The sequence below is a fragment of the Miscanthus floridulus genome, chromosome 1, assembly GCF_019320115.1.
Source record: "Miscanthus floridulus cultivar M001 chromosome 1, ASM1932011v1, whole genome shotgun sequence".
Taxonomy (NCBI): Eukaryota; Viridiplantae; Streptophyta; class Magnoliopsida; order Poales; family Poaceae; genus Miscanthus; species Miscanthus floridulus.
This window is the reverse complement of record NC_089580.1, coordinates 192,237,666-192,257,328: the sequence shown is the minus strand read 5'-3', so window position 1 is coordinate 192,257,328 and position 19,663 is coordinate 192,237,666. Positions and strand designations below refer to the sequence as shown.

At 48.3% G+C, this 19,663-nt stretch overlaps 1 pseudogene; it reads left to right on the top strand.

Moving 5' to 3' along the window:
• The first annotated feature begins 16,843 nt into the window (after positions 1–16,843).
• Positions 16,844–18,349, top strand: LOC136469030 (uncharacterized; annotated as a pseudogene).
• Positions 18,350–19,663: the final 1,314 nt, after the last annotated feature.

Here is a 19,663-nt window from a genome sequence, read left to right as displayed (position 1 = left end):
TTTTCCCTTCTGGATCGGACAGCTAGCTATGCAATACTACTCCCCGGCCCCGAGCACATGTAGTACAAAATGTTCTCTCATCCACTTGAATCGATCAGTTGTGCTACCACCAACACCTACACCAACCTCTGCGGTTTATATGTATAGGCACATCGGGCTGCCGCCATTGATCATCACTAGCTGGGTGGCAGCAAAGTGTTAGGTAATCCCACTGTTAAAGATATTCCTAGTGGATACCCGAAATATTTTATGGAAATAAATATCTTTGGTAACACAACAGGATGCCATGTATTGTATTAATAAAGAAATGAGCATATATAGGAAAAGGAATCGTCACAATCCATACACGTATTTTAAGAAAACCTAGAAGAATCCAGCTGGAGGGTTTGTTGCAACAGGATGTCATGTATTCACAGAATCCTACAGGATTTCAGGTATTAAAAGAATCCAGGTACGTAATACAAGATTCCATAAAGCGCTGCTTTTATATGCAGATTTTCCATGAAATCCTGCTGTATTATTTTTATTATATTATTTATATTAAATAGAATCGGATTGTACCAGTATAAAGGGGCTGCAAGTGGGTTTGTATGTTGACGTGGAGGAGAGAGGAGAGGGGAGAGAAGAGAAGCGGACGTAAGTTTACAGCAACTTATGCACAAAAACCAATAAGTTCTGTGAGTAAGTGGGTCGTAAGCCGACTAACTATTATACGAGTGAGCTGATAGATTGGCGGTAAGTTTTCTTGCAGCCAGCAGCCGGCTTGCTCTAATCATGTTCCACTGGATCTCTGGGTCTCCAGATACATCTCATTTCAACTTGACACAAAAACCAAGATCCCTTGTCAAGGGCTAGTACATTGTGTTGTTTCATAGGCTAGTGACACGTGATCTTATTTGACTCAACTTAGTATATTCGACATATATATATACAACCGTCTTTTGACTGAGGCACGGTGTCTCTAGTACTCCCACCGTCCTTAACAACTTGATATTTTAGCATTTAAATTTTCTCCTAGAAAATATGTCGTTTGACCATTTGGACAAAGCGGTGGGGTCTAGAATTATTTTCCTTCCATATTTTTTTAGAGAGAAAGTTACCCCGCTTTATTTCAGAGAAACAAAGCGCACAGTATACATTACAATTCTCAGCACAACGTATTCTAGGCGCATCCGCCAACATTGTCTAGGTCCAAACTTTGGAAAAATTGAATAGCTACACGGTCTTAACTCTGAACTCTGAACCTACATCGTTTGGGTTGACGGACGCATCGATGCAGATTTTTTTTCCCGAGAGCCTGCGTACCACGTGTTTTATTAAGAAGTTTAAGAGTCATACACGTCCATCATCACATCACGACGAGATGTCATTAGTGATGGAGTTGAACTCAAACAAAAGACATTGCTGGACGGTGAAACGCACACTAGTTTGACTAACTAAGAAACTAATTGTGCGACCGAATAGACTGATACACCAAATTGTGCACCGATCCAGAATCATCCGAGCCTACATCCGAACCTATATTCGGCCTGTTCGATGGTTGGTTTCTGAGCTGAAAAGCCCGACTGGTGCTGGTTTGTTGTGAGAGAAAAATACTATTGACTGACTGAAAAGCACTGGCTGAAACCAACAAACGAACAGGCTGCATATCTGTTTGGTTTGTACCACAGGTTGAACCGATCTGTTACCAACCTATCCTCCATAGTCTTCCCGCTAGCGTAGTTTTGTCAGACGGACCAATTCCTCAAAATCCCTGAGTTCATGCACAGCCCCTAGCTGTGAAAACCAATCTTTCATTGCTTGGTCACCGTCCCGTAAATCTTCCCTCTTCTAACTCATGACCAAAAGTTCTGCATCTCACATACCAATAGTCCCGGCACCTGCATGCTTGCTTCAATAAAAAATCACTAACCATAGCATGACGCCGGCTATTATTAGCATTTCTATTTTTAATCCAGGTGCTAACCAAAACCATGGTAGCCGAATAAACAAAATGAATCAAGTAGATTATTATTCGGCTAAAGTTCTGTTTTGATATTGTTGGGGGAGCCCATACGGAGTATGGGTCAACTCCCCCTCGAAGAGGCCTGATGAAGGAATAATGGCGGAGGCTGTCCCTGGGAGGCTCTCCCCAAGACGGCGGAAGCCTAGCCGGTGGAGGCTCTCCCTAAGACGGCGGAGGCCTAGCCGGCGGAGGCTCTCCCCAAGACGGCGGAGGCCCAGCCGGCGGAGGCCTAGCCGGCGGAGGCTCTCCCCAAGACGGCGTCGGAGGCCCAGCCGGCGGAGGCTTCCCCCCAAGACGGCGGAGGCCTAGCCGGTGGAGGCTCTCCCCAAGACGGCGTCGGAGGCCCAGCCGGCGGAGGCTTCCCCCCAAGACGGCGGAGGCCTAGCACAAGAATGACGGTGGAGATTCTCCCTGGGACGGCGGAGGCTCTCCCCGGGACAACGGATGCCTAGTGCAGTGATCATGGCGAAGGTGTTCCCCGAGGCGTCGGAGGCCCACCAAGGTGCGGGACGATCAAGTCAGCAAGGCATACGTGAAGACGGTTGATGGGCCTCTGATGGGTGTCGGCTTAGGCCCAAGGTGCAGACATCGCGGGACGGTGTGATGAGAACACCCTTGAGGTTAGATACTAGGGCTGGAATATTCCTGGAATGTACCGTAGCAGTTGAGGGGCACTGTTGTAAACTCTGTAAAGTGGTAGTTGAGCCCTATAAATAGGGAGCACTTGTAACCGTGCGAGGTGGAAAATGAATGAATGAAACCCTAGTTCTTGTGGGTCGGTACTTGATCCTCACTCTCTCCTTCAGGCAGAGCCTGAGCCAAAGCCCGAGTCCGGAGCATCGGCCAAAGCCGAGGGCCTCCGCCCCTTTCTCTTACTCCTACTTGGTCGAAGCCTACTGAATCCCTCGTTTAGCGACCTTCTGTCTGGAGCCTCCGGCAGAGGATTTTGTCCGACAGGAGTGCGCTGCGTTCAGGGACCTTCGCCCAGTCTTAGGCGGAGGCCGGTCCTCCGCCCATCTCCGGGCGGAGACCCCGACCTAAGATGAAGGCCTCCGCCCACTTCTCACCCTTGTTAGAAACCGATGTTTCAACAGTGGCGCCCACCGTGCTCGGCACGAAATATTTCAAGAGTTACGAGTTGGAACCATCGAAAACTTTTCTCTGAGTTGACAGTTGGAACTTTGTTCGGTCGCCAACTTAAAAATCCCCGAAAGACCTCCGGATGTCGAGCCTTCGCACCAAGCCTTCGGCATCCATCTGATAGCCTTCGACAGCCTCGTGGTGTACAGCCCTCAGCACAAAGGCTTCAGCCTACTGCAGTTCAGATAAGTCACGAATACATACCCCGATCTGGCCGTCCAAGTAATTATTGTTTCGCCATTACTCTGCACACACCTACTCTGATTACAGTCATGTTGCACCTAGATGCACTAAAATATGCAATGATTCACTAACCTTTGTCTATGATAGCAAAGCAGCAGAATTATTGTAGGCAAGCTTCCTAGGAAAAGCTCCAACAAGCAACGTCCAAAGCTCAACTATTGCTCTGGCGTCAGCTCCGGAGCTACAGTAACCGTCAGGTGCACAAGTCTTTTGGTTGAGCAAATGCAGGGCCTCCGACCTCCGACGTCAGTCTTCCGACGGTCCTCGCGATCGTCCTGCCGCCCGCGCGGAGGCTGCGCCCTTCGCCGCGGACTCACTGAACAACTCCGGCCCTGATCTGCTGCTCGCTCCACAGGCTGCCCGGGTGATGCTGGCAAGGTGGTCGCCTTCCGGCGGTCTGTTCCAGCGTCATCCGCGCGGAGACTGAATCCCGATCCAGCCGGACAAAGTTGCCTTCGGCACAGGTGCAGGTTATCATTATTGAATGGTAAAGCCAGCTCATGCAAGCGATGCTCCTGATTTTGGCGAAGGTGATCTGGTCTCCCGAAGCTGCTCGTTTGAACCAGATCATTTCTTATTTGTATTATCCCACCAATGGATTGGTGCTCACGAAGGCTCTGGCAAAGTCTCACTCCTGATCCTGAGCGAAGACCTCTTGAATCTCATGACCTCATGCAAAGCTGGACTAGAGCACATACTTATTCTGAGCTATGGAGTTTGATGTAATTCATCAATTTTCCATCTGAGCTCAAATCTCCATGGGAGGCTATCACCTTCACTCTCGTACTTTCATTGGAAGCTAGTTGCTGCTGAACCAAGAATTTCCATCAATCGGGGTTGAATTCAGTTTTTCCATCAGCTTGGAAGTGAAGCTATTATGTGAGAGCTGGAGCCTCTATCACTCGGTCAGAGTCCGAACCTTCATCACTCTGTCAAGACTGCTGGAATTCTCTTCAATCTGTAATGTTGGAGCCGGACCTCCGCCGATTCATTGCCGCTGGAACCTTCGCAGTTGTTTGCCAAGGCTCTTTCGGTTTTTCTGGTGCTTTCAGAAGTTATGGGGAAATGGAATTTCTCACCATGATGAGCCTTCGTCATTATCCTGGTTTCTTTGGAAGCCTTCAGAAAGTTTCACTGGAATTTTTCTTCAAGGCCATCGCCACATCACCTTAAGCCTCCGGCAGCTTTTTCTATAAAAAATATATATCACGAACGTATATCTCAACCTCTGTGTGAGAAATTTCTTCTCTGTGCTAGCTAACCAGCAGGAACACAAGCTAGCTTCTATTTGGATTGAGCAAATTCAGGAGTCATCTACGCTCTCTCTCCCATCCTGGAGCATGGCCAGGGCAAGACGTGGGCACGCGGACCTGACAGCAACTCGACGCGGCCGTCGTCCTTAGCGTCTACGCCGGCCAGAACGCAAGCCCAAAGGCTGGCATCGCATCGCCCAAGAAGCCGTCGGCACAACCAAAAAGAACCAGTACACGAAGGCTTCGGCCCAGCGACCTCCGCGCGGGCGCGGAGGCTTGCATCCTTCGCCACAACTCCGGAACAACTCCAGCCACGTCAAGAAGTGAAGGGGGCCAACTGATTTATCCGCAGCTGCCGGCCCAGCATGTTGGCAACGAAGGACTTGACCTCCGACGCAAACCGCAGCTAAGTAACTCGGCCACCCATCTAAACTCTTCTGCAAAAGTTGTACGTTACATTTACGTGGGACTCAAGCCCTTTACCTTCCGATCTCATAACATAATCCAGTATGCATGCAAATTTAAATAAAATAATCATTATTGCTGTTTATCGAAACCACACGGCGAAGGCCAAAGAATTTTTCGAACACATGTACCTTCGTATATGATATATTTCATCCATTTATCTATACGCTAACCTCCGGCCATGGTTTAGGTTGCTTATCTTTTCGCAACTTCGAATTCTTGAACTACAACACCAAAGGTATCAAAATAGTATAAGAGAATACTTTTCATCAGCTTATAATCCTAACAAAATTCGCCCTTGTCATTTATTTTTACACATTCTTGGTCTAACCTTTGCCTCTCGAGGCAAATTTCGTAAACCAACCTTCATGTACAACTTGTCACCAATGTGACCAAAAAAGTTGTTGCAGCCTTCGCCACATCAAAAGCATGGCCTGAGTGGCTATCCATGCTTGGCCCAGGCCCGGCTAAACTTAAAATAATTTTTAACTTTTCTCGAATCTTTTTTTACTAACATGCAGGTCACCAGCACTGTAAGTATCTCTTACCATCCCAACCTAACCCCTCACATAGAGCACATTTGTCTTGCTGTATGAACGTTTCCACCATCTCAAAATACATTAGGGTACATTAGTTAGTAGTCCCCATAAAACTCAGCCTTCGATCAGAGCAGCCTCCGCCATCAGTCAGTGGGCAGCCTTCGATCAGTAGCAGCCTCCGTCATCAGTCAGTGGGCAGCCTTCGATCAGAGCCGCCTCCATCATAAGTCAGTGGGCAGCCTTCGATCAGAGCAGCCTCCGCCATCAGTCAGTGGGCAGCCTTCGATCAGAGCAGCCTCCGTCATCAGTCAGTGGGCAGCCTTCGATCAGTACAGCCTCCGTCATCAGTCAGTGGGCAGCCTTCGATCAGAGCAGCCTCCGTCATAAGTCAGTGGGCAGCCTTCGATCAGTCAGCAGCCTCCGTCATCAGTCAGTGCGCAGCCTTCAATCAGTGCTGCCCCTGTCGTCAGTCAGTGGGCAGCCTTCGATCAGTCAGCAGCCTCCGTCATCAGTCAGTGATCAGCCTTCGATCAGTTAACAACCTTCGTCAGTCTTTGGCCTTCGTCAGTTTGGGCCTTCGACAGTCATGGTCTTCATGAGTTAGTGGACTTCACCTATTATTGGTTTTTAGCAACCTCTATCAGTCATAGGCCTTTGACAGTTAGCAAACTTTGTCAGTTACTGGCCTTCATCAGTCAGTTGGTTTCCATCAGCAATAGACCTTCGGCAGTGACTAAACCTTTGAGCCATCTAACGCTAACACTTTCTCTCATTTTTGCAGGTTGTGTTATTCAATCTCTTTCTCAAGTATTTATAATATGCATCAACCTAATGTTATTTTGTCTAACCTTCGTAAGGAACTGATTACTTATATATTCAATAATAGTTACGTCCATACCCGTGCAGGTCCTCAAATGGCAGCCTTCGCAAGCTATCTGAACTATAACCCTCTCATATAATGCAGAGCTTATCTTTTATTCAAACTTTATCATCATTTTTGCAGGATGCATAATAACTTTACACCTTTTAAATATTTTTGCGCAAATGCTATCATTCTCATCATCGCATACATATATTGCGTAAGTACATTGCAATGCATGGCCCGGGCCACCCGGAAGAAGTCCCGAGAATACACGGGCGCCATGACTCTATGCATCAAAATCCTGGAAGAAGTCCTGAAACAACACGGGCACCAGGTCACGAAGCTAAGGCTGTCGTGCTGAGACATCAAAATCCTGGAAGAAGTCCTGAAACAACACGGGCACCAGGTCACGAAGCTAAGGCTAGTCGTGCTGAGACATCAAATCCTGGAAGAAGTCCTGAACCAACACGGGCACCAGGTCACGGAGCTAAGGCTCTCGTGCTACCTTCACGTATCATATAAATGACTAACCATCTTTTGCAGCTAGTGGGAAAGCCAGTGCCTTTCCGGGTGTCGAAAGACTTGCAAAGCAAGTCGATATTCGACGAAGCTATAATGCCCAACCTAAGTCCCTAAAAATGCAGGAGATCAACTCAGTTGCATTTTTACGACTTCTCCGGCCTTCGACATGCGGCGTCGGCGTCTATGTAGGCATCGCCTTCGCCAAGCTCTTCGGCATGAGGGGCTCCGCAACCATCTTCGGTAACTTCACCAACATCGCCTCCGCCAAAAACACCTTTTGGCCTTCGCCAAGTAGCTTTGCAGGAGGACCTTCGGCAAAACCATGATAACTAGCCTCCGCCAACGCGACGGCATGAGGGGCTTCATCGACACCTTCATCGTGTACAACAACATCGCCTCTGTCAAACAACTTTTGCAATATGGCTCAAGAACCTCCGTCGACACCTTCGACACCAAGTTCTACAACATCTTCGTCGACGTCTACATCGACAAACTTGGTTCTGAACACCTACTTCCACTACTACAACTGCGTCGCCTACACCAAGCGTCACTAAGGACCTGGTCACGAGCACTAGCCAAGAGGGGCTAGGGAAGCACGCGGACCAGCTTCTTCGGGGCATCAAGTCTTTTTGCCTGGTGCTCGTGAGCAACGGTTTGAAGGCCTCACAACAACCTTCTACCTCGACTACTACGACTACGTCGACTACACCAATCGCGGCTAAAAACTCGGCCACAAACACCAGCCAAGAGGGGCTAGGGGAGTGCACCGGAGGACCAACCACTCAGGAGTGTGAGGCCTTTTGTCTGGCGCTCGTGAATGAAGAAATTATTGAAGGCCTCCACCCAAAGAAGGATCAGGAGACGAAGACCTTCGCCTGAAGAAAAGACAAGGCCTCCACCCAAAGAAGGATCGGAGACGAAGACCTCCGCCTGAAGAAAAGACGAAGGCCTCCACCCAAAGAAGGATCGAAGACGAAGACCTCCGCCTGAAGAAAAGACTGAAGGCATCCACCCAAAGAAGGATCGGAGACGAAGACCTCCGCCTGAAGAAAAGACGAAGACCTCCACCCAAAGAAGGATCGGAGATGAAGACCTCCGCCCGAAGAAAAGTCGAAGGCCTACGGAGGCCAGCACGCCAAGACGATACCAGACTCGGAGGTAAAGACCTCAGAGATGAACACCTGCGAAGGCTTTGGAAGCAAAGGCCTGCGCATCATGAAGGCACTAGAGGCGAAGACCCCAGAGATGAAGACCTAGGGGAGGCCTCGGAGGCGGAGACCCGCACGCCGAGATGACACCAATGGCTGGAAGACCCGAAGGTGAAGACCTCTGCACCGAGAAGAGACACAGACGAAGGCTCATACAATCGGGCCTTGGAGACACACCTGCGCGCCAAAAAGACATTCAGAAGCAAAGGCCTCAAGGATACAGACCTACGCATCGTGAAGGTCCCAGAAATGAAGACCAGAGCACTGAGCGAAGCCGATGAACCATGCTATAGAAGCAGCAGAAGGAGCCGAAGGCCATAGATGAAGAAATCTGGAAGATAAAGGCACCCAGAGCTGAAAGCCTAAGGAATTAGTGCATGTATAGGTTAGAGTCATGCGCGTGCTCTTTTCTCCATGCCCTTTTTTCCCACAGGGTTTTTGGGATGGAGTTTTTAGCGAGGCGTGCATGAACGGGTTGCGGAGGGCAATCCTCGCAACCAAGATCTGGGTTGTATAGTGCCTCTTCTTGTATGAACATCTACCAGGTCATGTAGTACCGTCCATAACCTAGTAGCTGAGGGGCTACTGTTGGGGGAGCCCATACGGAGTATGGGTCAACTCCCCCTCGAAGAGGCCTGATGAAGGAATAATGGCGGAGGCCTAGCCAGCGGAGGCTCTCCCCAAGACGGCGGAGGCCTAGCAGGCGGAGGCTCTCCCCAAGACGGCGGAGGCCCTAGCCGGCGGAGGCTCTCCCCAAGACGGCGGAGGCCTAGCCGGCGGAGGCTCTCCCCAAGACGGCGGAGGCTCTCCCCAAGACGGCGTCGGAGGCCCAGCCGACGGAGGCTTCCCCCCAAGACGGCGGAGGCCTAGCCGGCGGAGGCTCTCCCCAAGACGGCGTCGGAGGCCCAGCCGGCGGAGGCTTCCCCCCAAGACGGCGGAGGCCTAGCACAAGAATGACGGTGGAGATTCTCCCTAGGACGGCGGAGGCTCTCCCCGGGACAACGGATGCCTAGTGCAGTGATCATGGCGAAGGTGTTCCCCGAGGCGTCGGAGGCCCACCAAGGTGCGGGACGATCAAGTCAGCAAGGCATACATGAGGACGGTTGATGGGCCTCCGGTGGGTGTCGGCTTAGGCCCAAGGTGAAGACATCGCGGGACGGTGTGATGAGAACACCCCTGAGGTTAGATACTAGGGCTGGAATATTCCTGGAATGTACCGTAGCAGTTGAGGGGCACTGTTGTAAACTCTGTAAAGTGGTAGTTGAGCCCTATAAATAGGGAGCACTTTTAACCGTGCGGGGTGAAAAATGAATGAATGAAACCCTAGTTCGTGTGGGTCGGTGCTTGATCCTCACTCTCTCCTTCAGGCAGAGCCTGAGCCAAAGCCCGAGTCCGGAGCATCGGCCAAAGCTGAGGGCCTCCGCCCCTTTCTCTTACTCCTACTTGGCCGAAGCCTACTGAATCCCTCGTTTAGCGACCTTCTGTCTGGATTTTGTCCGACAGGAGTGCGCTGCGTTCAGGGACCTCCGCTCGTCTTAGGCGGAGGCCGGTCTCCGCCCATCTCGGGCGGAGACACTGACCTAAGACGAAGGCCTCCGCCCACTTCTCACCCTTGTTAGAAACCGATGTTTCAACAGATATGAATATCTCCTTTGTCAAATATCAAGCTAATATCAGCCATGATTGTATACAACCGGCTTCATACTAATTATAACATGTGTGTATGCCTAAAGCATACTCTGGTCGATCATTAATTTTTTTAGTTAAACTAATCAGCCATAAGTAATATTAGCGAGCCGATTAATCATTTTACAAATTATGAAAGCTTTACCAAATTACAACCAAATTTGATAACCAAGCCGAATTAAACTTAAATTTGACTAATCCGGCCAAATAAATTGCATAAGCATACTATCAAACTGACACTATATATAAGAAGGTGTCAAATTTGGTTGTCAACAATATATACGACTCAAATTTTGTTGCAAGTCCACCTATGTCAGGGACTGATTTATTATCGCATTGCATGCACTATTATCAAGTCGATCTAATTAATTAATATATGAACATCTTCCAAAGAATCCACCAGTCTTCCATGGAATTCGAAGCCCATGCAAGGTACAGACCAGACGAAGTAGTCAGCAGCTGAGCTGTTTAGGGCGACGGCGGCGGGCAAAGGAAGTTGGGAGCCTGTATTTTGTGGCAGTTACCGCCGGGTCCCCCGAGGACCTCTATGATCAGCTCCTCTGATATCCCTCGGCCACCCCCTGCGGCCGCAACCTGCAGCAAGGGCCTCGCCGCGAGGATCACGTTGCATAACTGCAGCAGAAGCAGCAAGGCCAACATCACCACCCTCGCCATCGTCGCCGGCCGCTTCAGTGCGGCCACCATTGCAAACAAGCTAAGCGGCTAAGGTAGCTAAGCTAGTATGGGAGGCTTCTTGCTAGTAGTTTGAGTTGGTTTGAGTTGGTTGGGAGGGAAACATGCACAACGGTGCCTTTTATAGCATCGTGATTTGTGACGCTTGCTTGCCGTCCTCCGGAAAGGTAAAACGAATGACCAGGTCATCAGTTCAACTGTCCATTCAAGCCATGTAATATTTGTCAGGTCAAGCCTAATACAAAGTCCATGAAAACCACGACACACGCGCGCGCGCACACACACAAACACTCCCGTTCGAATCCGTGTGTGTATGCATGCGTACGTGCGTGGCTTCTTGCTTGGATTTGTGAATTCTCGGTCGATCAGTCGTCTATGCTAACGGTTGGATCGGACCGAGACGCATGCACAGATATATATATTATATACTATATATATAGGTCGCGGTACTGTGTCGTCATACCTTTTGACGTAAGTACATTCATCGTATTCAACGATGGAGCCCCGGCCCTGTGCGGACGGCCGGATTCGTCGAGTTCACAAGCCGCTATTGTTTCTGCCGGCCGTTACTGGCATTCTGGCAACGGCACATAACCTTCCCAGAAAGTGGCGGCGCTGGCCTTTTGTTCATTTTGTTGGTAGGGACTGGGCGACAAAGTTGGCCAGCCGCAGGCACGGAGCCAGCGATGGGGCTAGGGGGGCTCCAGCCCCCCCTACCGCTCGCGAGCAAGTGAAGCCCCGTAGAGCCGCCGTCTGAAATTTTAGCTGTAGATGTATAGGTAGGAGGGGCTGAGATTTGCTGAACCTCTTTTCTTGCTAATTGTCGTTGTTTAGCCCCTCCTAAATTTTTTCCTAGCTTCGTCCCTGGCCAGCCGGAAAGTACATATATAGGAGTATGTACCTACAGCACAAGTTCGAAGTTCCTAGCTAGTTCTGATTCGCATGTTGTTGGTGCGATCCCCTGAACAGTAGTCTCTGAAAACATCCGCCATGCACGCATCCATCTTATCTTATATTATACTATTATTAATTAGAAATCTAGAAAGGAGCCTCTATATTAACCCTTAAAAATATGCTAGAAAAGATACATCTTATAAATTCTCATAAAAACAGATATATCTAACTATCGATGTTGTATAGACTCCTATATTATCGTCATTGATAATAGAGAGGAGTCCACATTTTGGCCATCCAACTATTTGTTGAATTTGTTTTTGGCCATGCAACTATTAATAATCAAGAATCTTTGGCCATTGAACTAACAATATCGCAAATTTGGTTGCCAAGCTAGTTTTAGAGATGGTTTATATTTTATGAAAAATAACAAAAAAAAACTTGCTCATTTTATAAAACATGGGTTTGGGGTTCCTCATGATGACACGTGGATAATTTCGATATAGGTTTAGGGATTACTTTATGTGTTTTCATGATAACATAGGTAGGTAAACTTTAGAAAAAAGAAGTAATGGACTGATAGTTATTGTTATCGATAGCGATTATAGTTTACCAAATTGATGGCTATATCTTAGTTTCTGAATTTTTGACAATTTTCTAGATTTATCTTTTTCTATCATAGTCTTACGAGGATCAACATGAATGCTCTATTAGAGCTGCAATTATTCTTAATAATAGTAAGAAAAGCCAGAGACAACGAAGTATATATCGTGTTCTTTTAACAAAGTCACTGAATATTTGGAGAAATAATGTTTCGTACTTATAAAAAGGGGGAAAAAAGAATAATGAAAGAATACAACGACAAATGCAATTGGGACCTTTATAACAATTACAAGACTAAAATAATATAATAATCTAAGTTGTTGCCTCGTATCAGCAAGCTAATTAATCATCGACGGTGCAAACTTGCTGATTGCAACTTTGCCAGTCGAGCTATGTGAGAGACTGTTTTATTCTCGCAAATTGTCTGCTCTAACTAAATTTATCTTATCGATTCTACTATAATTAAATAGCTTAAAAAACACTTTTCCATGAACAACCAAGCTGAATAGGACGGTGCACCCGAGCAGCTATCTCGATGGTTAGGTCTGGCAGCCGGGGTTCCCGGAATTCCTCCAGTCGCCGCAGTTGCCGGCGCCGGCGCCGCCCGGCGGCCCGTTGCCCTTGTCTAGCACTTGCATCACCATTGTTGTCGCGGCGCCCTGCCACAGCTGCCACCAGCCGTCCGCCCCTGCCGCCACATGCAGCAACGGCCTCGCCGCGAGGATCACGTCGCAGCATTGCATCATCAGTACGGCCACCACTGCCGCCTTCACCATCGTTGCCGCAGTCGTCGATGCCATGTCGATGCTACGTTTATTTGATTGCAAACAAGCTAGGGCTCTAGGTGCGTTGTTGCTCTAGCAAGTGAGGAGTAGTATATGTGCGTACGTGGAAGAAAACGTCGTCGAAGTGGTTGGTTTGTTGGAGCCTTGGAGGGAAGCATATGCATGATGGCTTCCTTTTATAGAGTTCGTTTCCATATGTTTGATCAATATAATGGCCGATCGAAGCATGCATACAGCATTACATTACTATATGGACCGGGTCACTTATTCCCCTCTTAAATTATGAGACTTCTAAATTTTGTTCTCAGGTCAAGCCTCAGCCTACACGGTTTAATTTTCAACTGTTGATCAGCGCGGTCCATTTGATTTCAAATTCTGAAGTTTGAAGTCGATGCAAGAAGTGTCATAACGAAAGCATATGAACGAAGTCCCTAGCTAGACTATATTATGAACATATATATAACTACGTATCCGATCGAGTCGCTCTTGCCCCCACACGGAAATGGTATTCAGCAAGTGTTCTAGCTTGCTTCTCATTGCCTTGTTGCTAGGGTTCGTGAATTCTCAGTCGATCTCTGCACTCTGCTTAGTGTTGGACCGGTTCATAGGTGAATGTTTGTGACTTTGGACCTTGGACACGGTTCGGTCGTATTCAATGAGTCACCGCGGACTAATCTTGATCGTTCATGTCATTCAGTGAGTGTCTCTGGCAAAGTTTCAACTACAAGTTTATTGTTGATAAATTTTTTATTTGAAGTTGTTTAGAGTCATAAATATTTGTTTTAATTTCACATGTTTTGAGATTTAGATTTTTTAAATTTTCAAACAATCTTGAATGGAGACATCTCCTATACCTAAGTTGTAGTGTTTGACAAGATTTAAAACTTTTTAGTTGAAACTTTTTCCATTTGAAGTCATTTACGGGTGGAAAAATTCAATACAATATTACAAAATGTTTTGCCATTACAAAAAGATAATTGTCTATATATAATCACAAATGAGTGTGTAGTCTAGTGGTAGAGAAGCATTATATGTGCTGAAGGTCGTGAGTTTCTCACCTCTGTTAATCAATTTACAGAGACGGACATTGCGCCTAACTCTGAAAATGGCCTATTAACAGCGACCATTTGCCAGAGACTACTTCTAAATAGATATTTATTGTAGTGCCTCTTGAAAATCCTTTGTGTAATAATGGGCTGCGAGGGCTAGAAAGGAATGGGTCGCAAAATAGGCCCATCATCATCATAATAAACACACATTTTAGCAGCAGTGTTAGAGCAAATCCAAGAGTCTCTTTAGATCCTTTCTTATTGATATAGTAATAAAGATTTTGATAAAAAATATCCTCCAACAACTTTTTAATTAGATATCCAAAAATAAACATCTTGTATTCCGGACTTATTGCTAGCCAAAGATGAAGAACGAGATTGACTCTCCAGAGTGCACACAAAATACAGAAAAGTTGTTGAAGGACGAAGAGATATAAAGAGTGATTTTTATTAAAAATAACTTTCTAAATAATAATTTAGCGAGTGAGTTTAGGAAAGACAGTTGGAGATGCTCTTATTTTCGACTTTGTTTGCCTCCTCCTAGGGCAGCTTTGTTCTTCATCGGTAGTATAGTAATACACAAAATTGGTCGTATCAAAAAAAAAACACCAAGTTGGCATCAAGAGACGTTGCTGCCGATATGCAGTTATGCACCATCAAGAACTCAAGTTTGAACATACGTATCAGGAATTAATCTGAAATGCCTTTGCAGGAAAGAAAGGGTGGGCGTGGAACATATGCTTGATGATAGAATGTGATTCCTTTCCTTCTTTGGCCCTTTCTTTTCAAAGACCAAAATTTAATAATTGGAAAAAGGCCCAACTTTGTCGTTGTACACAAAAGGCTCGTGGACAATCCGGTATATGTCCCCAGCCTAAATCAAACATTATTTAGGTTAAGGCGGAAGAAATTTTCTCAGTGACATGCATAAGTGGCTTTGCTAAATTGACATCCACCACACTACAAGAGTAGATAGACATAACGTTGAATGCATTGAAAAAAATGAGCGGAGTGGACTGCAACTATTGTTTAGTTGTCTGGCATCGACTCGTGTAGAAGCTTCAATGTCTAGAACTTTGGTTGAAGAATTGGGTGCCACATGTTAAAGTCGAGGATTGAATCTTCTTTCGTTTGTTCAAGCATCGTTTTCGCCATCGGTAATGCTGTGTTCAAGGTGTACGTCGGTATGGACGGACCTTTCTGGGCTGCAACTGCACCGCACGGCCTGCGGACCAACTAAATAGGTCTCTAGTTTTTTTTATTATCGTGCGCCGGCCAGATAAGAATAAGAAAAAGAGACCTCCCCTGCTCTGCTTCGTCCATCGTCCATGGTGTTCCCTTCATTTCCTTCCCCAAAACTCTACCGCTGCCACCTCCACCACTCAAGCCTCCACGCCCACCGGACCTCCCTTGCCGCTCCTCTTGCTCCGCCACCAGCCCCGCCTGACGGCGCGGGCACCGCCGCACCCACGCCTAGGGATCAGCTTCCTTGGCCGCCAGCTGGCCACCAAGGCCGTTGCGCGCGTGCTTGTGCCTGACGATGACGACGACGACAGCTGCCGCCGACGCAATGAGAAGCGTCGGGCCTTGGCGTGGAAGCCCTCCGGGCTCGTGCTCCTGCTATACGGTGCCCCGCAGCAGATGGCGAAGAAGGCTGCATCAGGATACGTCGCATGTTACAAATGTATCTTTCAAATGTTTCAGATGTTTTAGGGGTATGTTGTAAGTGTTTCGTGTGGATGTTGCAAAAGTAGATCGAGATGTTGCACATATTGCAATGGCTATACACGTATGTGTCGAGCGTATGTTCCTAATGTTTCATCTATTTTAGATGTATGTTGCAAGTGTTTCATCTACATGTTGCAAAAGTAGATCTGAATGTGGTATATATATATATATATACAAGTGTTTCAGGTGTTTTCATACATATGTTGCAAGTGTTTTCATCTGGACATTGCAATGTTTTGCAATAGCTACACACATGCTTTTAAGTTTTTTCTTGTGTTTTGCAATTGTTTCAGACGTATGTTGTAAATATTTTTAGCTGTTTCGGGAGTATGTTGCAAGTTTTTCATATGAATGTTGTAAAGGTAGATCGTATGTTGCACATGTTGAAAGAGACCCACCTGCCGCAGTTGCCTGCTGCAACTGCTGGGACGCCACCGAGCGGGCACGAGTGTGTGGTTGGTCGGCGCGGGACAAGGCGTGGAAAACGAGCAGGCATGGGAAACGGGGGTGCAGGGGAACAGGCCAGGAGGCATGGGAGTCTGGACACGCACGTCCGTCCAAACGTCCTTGCGCTAGCATCTCCGTTTCACCATACGCTGTGGTTGTTTTTAGGTTATATAGTTGCAGCACGCTATATTTTACATCATAAAGTATACACACTGTATTTAGACAGGAGAAGATGTAGCGAACCATGCATGACAACTTCAGACGCACTAGTAGTGCGGTGGCAAGGCTCCCTATAGTTCAGCCGGTCGGCCAGGGTTCGAACCCTGGTCCTTGCACCTTATTCAGGTCTTGTTTGGATTTAATCGTATTCGCATCAATTTACATGTGTTAGGGTGGATTGGAGTGGAATTTAAACTAAATTTCATCTTAATCCACTTCAATACATATGGATTGATATAAATTCGATAACGTCTGGAATTTTGTCTCCCCGGTGACTCTTAAAAAAACAACTTCGTAGCACCATATAGACAGGTCATAAATGTCAGTCAATATATAGCAATATGCTTTTCCTATCCGAATCAATCCACCACAAACAGAATCAAAATTTCAGAAAAAAAATTACACCACTCTCCATCATGTGATCCATTCACCATGAAATCACCCCAGCCCATCCTTTTTCCAATTTTGCGGCTCCCTCCCTCGCTGGACAAGTACGGCTGGACGCTTCGCCTCCTCCAGTCCTCCTCCCCCGGATCGTCCTCACCCGGTCACCCCATCTCGGCCGCGGCCCCCTCCCAATCTCCGATGGCGCTCCAAACCCTAAACCCCCACCGGCACGCAGCGGCCGTCTCCCCGGCGCCGGCGCCCGTCCCACGCTGCGGCCACCCGCCGCCGCAGCCACTCCTGCATCTCCCTCCCCGCCGACGCCTCGCGGGCGGCGCCGCCCGGCCGCGCGCCGTCGCTGCCGCCGTCTCGGGAGCCGTCAACGAGGCCAGGAGGCGTGGGGCACCGCAAGGGGGCGGCGGGGGGGACGGGAGGAAGGACACGGACCTCGCCACGCTCGGGAACCTCTTGCGTCGATGTCGTGCTCAGCGTGCCCCAGTTCCCGCCCGCGCCGCGGGAGGAGCGGAAGGCCTATATGGAGCGCCTCGCAGCCTCACCGCCCGATCAGGTAGGGTCAGCCGTTCCAAATCGCTGTGGTGTTGTTTACAAAACAGTGTTCCCGAGCTATTTGTTGTTTGGATTTGGCATTAGATACGAACATAGCGTGATGAACCAGAAATGTATTGATCGTTACCTGTGGGATTTTTTATTTGGGGAAGCTTGCATTGTTTCTGCTTTATGTCATTTTTTAGCTGGGTGGAGAATAGGTTGTGCCTTAACAACTAGATGTTGACGGTTCAATATGGATAAGCTTGTAATCCGTATCTGTTTTTTGTGAGGTTGATCATGATTTCAGAAATCGAGCAGCAAAAACGAGTTGGTAAGCTATATTTTTGGTTGCTAGTTTCTGGCGAGATTCATCTACTTGGGAGAAATGTGGAGAACCAGATTGTATATCAGAATGCTGCGAGTGACTTATGCCTAACGCTTCATGAGCCCCACGTAATGCAATATCTGGTTTTTGTATGTTCTGAACATTTTGTATTCTATCACTTTAACAGAAATTTTGGGAGGCTGGTGGAAACTGCAATTTAGCCTTTGCTGCAGCTAGGCTTGGGCTTAGCTGTTCCACTCTGGGTCATGTAGGAGAGGAAATATATGGAAAATTTCTTCTTGATGTGCTCCAAGTGGAGGGCATTAGTGTTGTTGGGATGCTTGAAAATACCAATGCTGCTGCGTGCCGCCAGGCCTATGAAACACTTCTATGCTGAGTTCTTGTAGACCCATTTCAGAAACATGGTTTTTGCATGTTAGAAAATGCTTTTTGGAACAAAATTCTTATTCATGTTTCATTTACCGTTATGAAATTCATGTCCTGCCTAATCCTTTCTTTTTGGTTTAATGTGCCTGGTCATTTATCAGTGTTGCTTTCTTTGCAATGCCAGCCGTGCAAACTTCAGTGAAGAGCCCGCATTCAGTTGGAATACGTAAACTCCCAGCAGATATCAGGACAGTTATTCATCACTCCAAAATACTGTTTTGTAATGGCTACGCTTTTGATGAGTTCTTCCCTGATGTGATCGCATCCTCTATCGTCTGTGCAATTGATTCGAGAACAGGCTGAAGCTCTAACCAACATCAGAAACCCAGTTTCCGCGCCTACAGCTTCCGCTGCTTCTTCCTCTTCTTGTCCTTCTTCGCCTTCCTCAGCCGCTCGGCACGATTCCACCGTCCTCACGGCCAAATCCCTCGGCAACGGCGCCGGGTGATCCGTGAGGACGAGGTCCCTCGGATGGTCCCGCCCCTCTCAAAGTTAGTATCAAGGGGTCAGGGAAATCAATTGAAGGGAAGACAAGAGAAAGGGAAACTTACAAAGACTACGTAACCTCGCTCCAGCCGCATCGTAAGATGCCCCGGCATCGGGTAAACGAAGTTGAGGGCGGCGCCCGCGTCGTCTCGCAAAGGCTCCCTCGCCTCCTTGATGCAGTTGTGCGATCTCGGAGATTGGGGAGCGTCCCCACGACGAGCGCCGTTCTATCGAACGACGCCTCGGGCGCCATCGCATATAGCGGGAGCGCGCGCGTCATCAATGACGCCACCCTCCTTGCGTGGTAAGCCCCGATGACGCCCGACCCCTTCAAGATGTGGATGGCAGGCGATGTGGTCTTGGATTTTCTTCTTGTCCTTCTCCGAGACGCCCCACTTGCTCCACTGCTCCGGGGCCTCTTCGATCAAGCGCCCAGTGAACTCCAGCAGAGGGGTGGTGGCAGTCGTTCTTGAGATAGAACCACTGTGAGTGCCACCCCTTATTGGACGTCGAAAGCCGCATGGACGGGTACTCGCCGACCCGATTGTTCTGAAGCTGGATGCCGGCGCACCCCATCGGCATGTGCAGCTCATGCCTGCCGCTTTTCTCCCTCCTCTTCTGAAGGGTGACGGTGAAGAAATGCCTCTACAAGTAGAAGTGGGGGTTGATCCCTAGGAATCCCTCGTACAGCGCGATGATCACCGCTATGTGCTGGATCTCGTTGGGATTGAGGTGCTGCAGCTCAATCTTGTAGTAGTGCAACAGCCCCCAAAGGAATTTGTGGGCGGGGGTCGCGAGCCCACACTTGTGGAAGTGGGCGAATGACACCACGTAGCCGTTGGGCGGCGATGGCAAATCCTCCTGGCCGGGCAAGCAACCACTCCTTGACCGAGGTCCACGCGCGGAGAAGACCACGACGGACAAGGCCCTCTATGCGCTAGAAGGTGATGTCAGAACGGCACCATGAATCAATTGGAGGTAGGGGCAGATGGATGCAGGCTCGACAGGCGGCGGAGATGCAGGAGGCAAGAAACCTAAGCGATGGCGGCGGTGGTGTGGCTGCGAGGCAAGGATGCAGGTGTGCGTATGAAACCCAGGGGGCCAACCCTTTGGTTTTATAGGGACGACGGG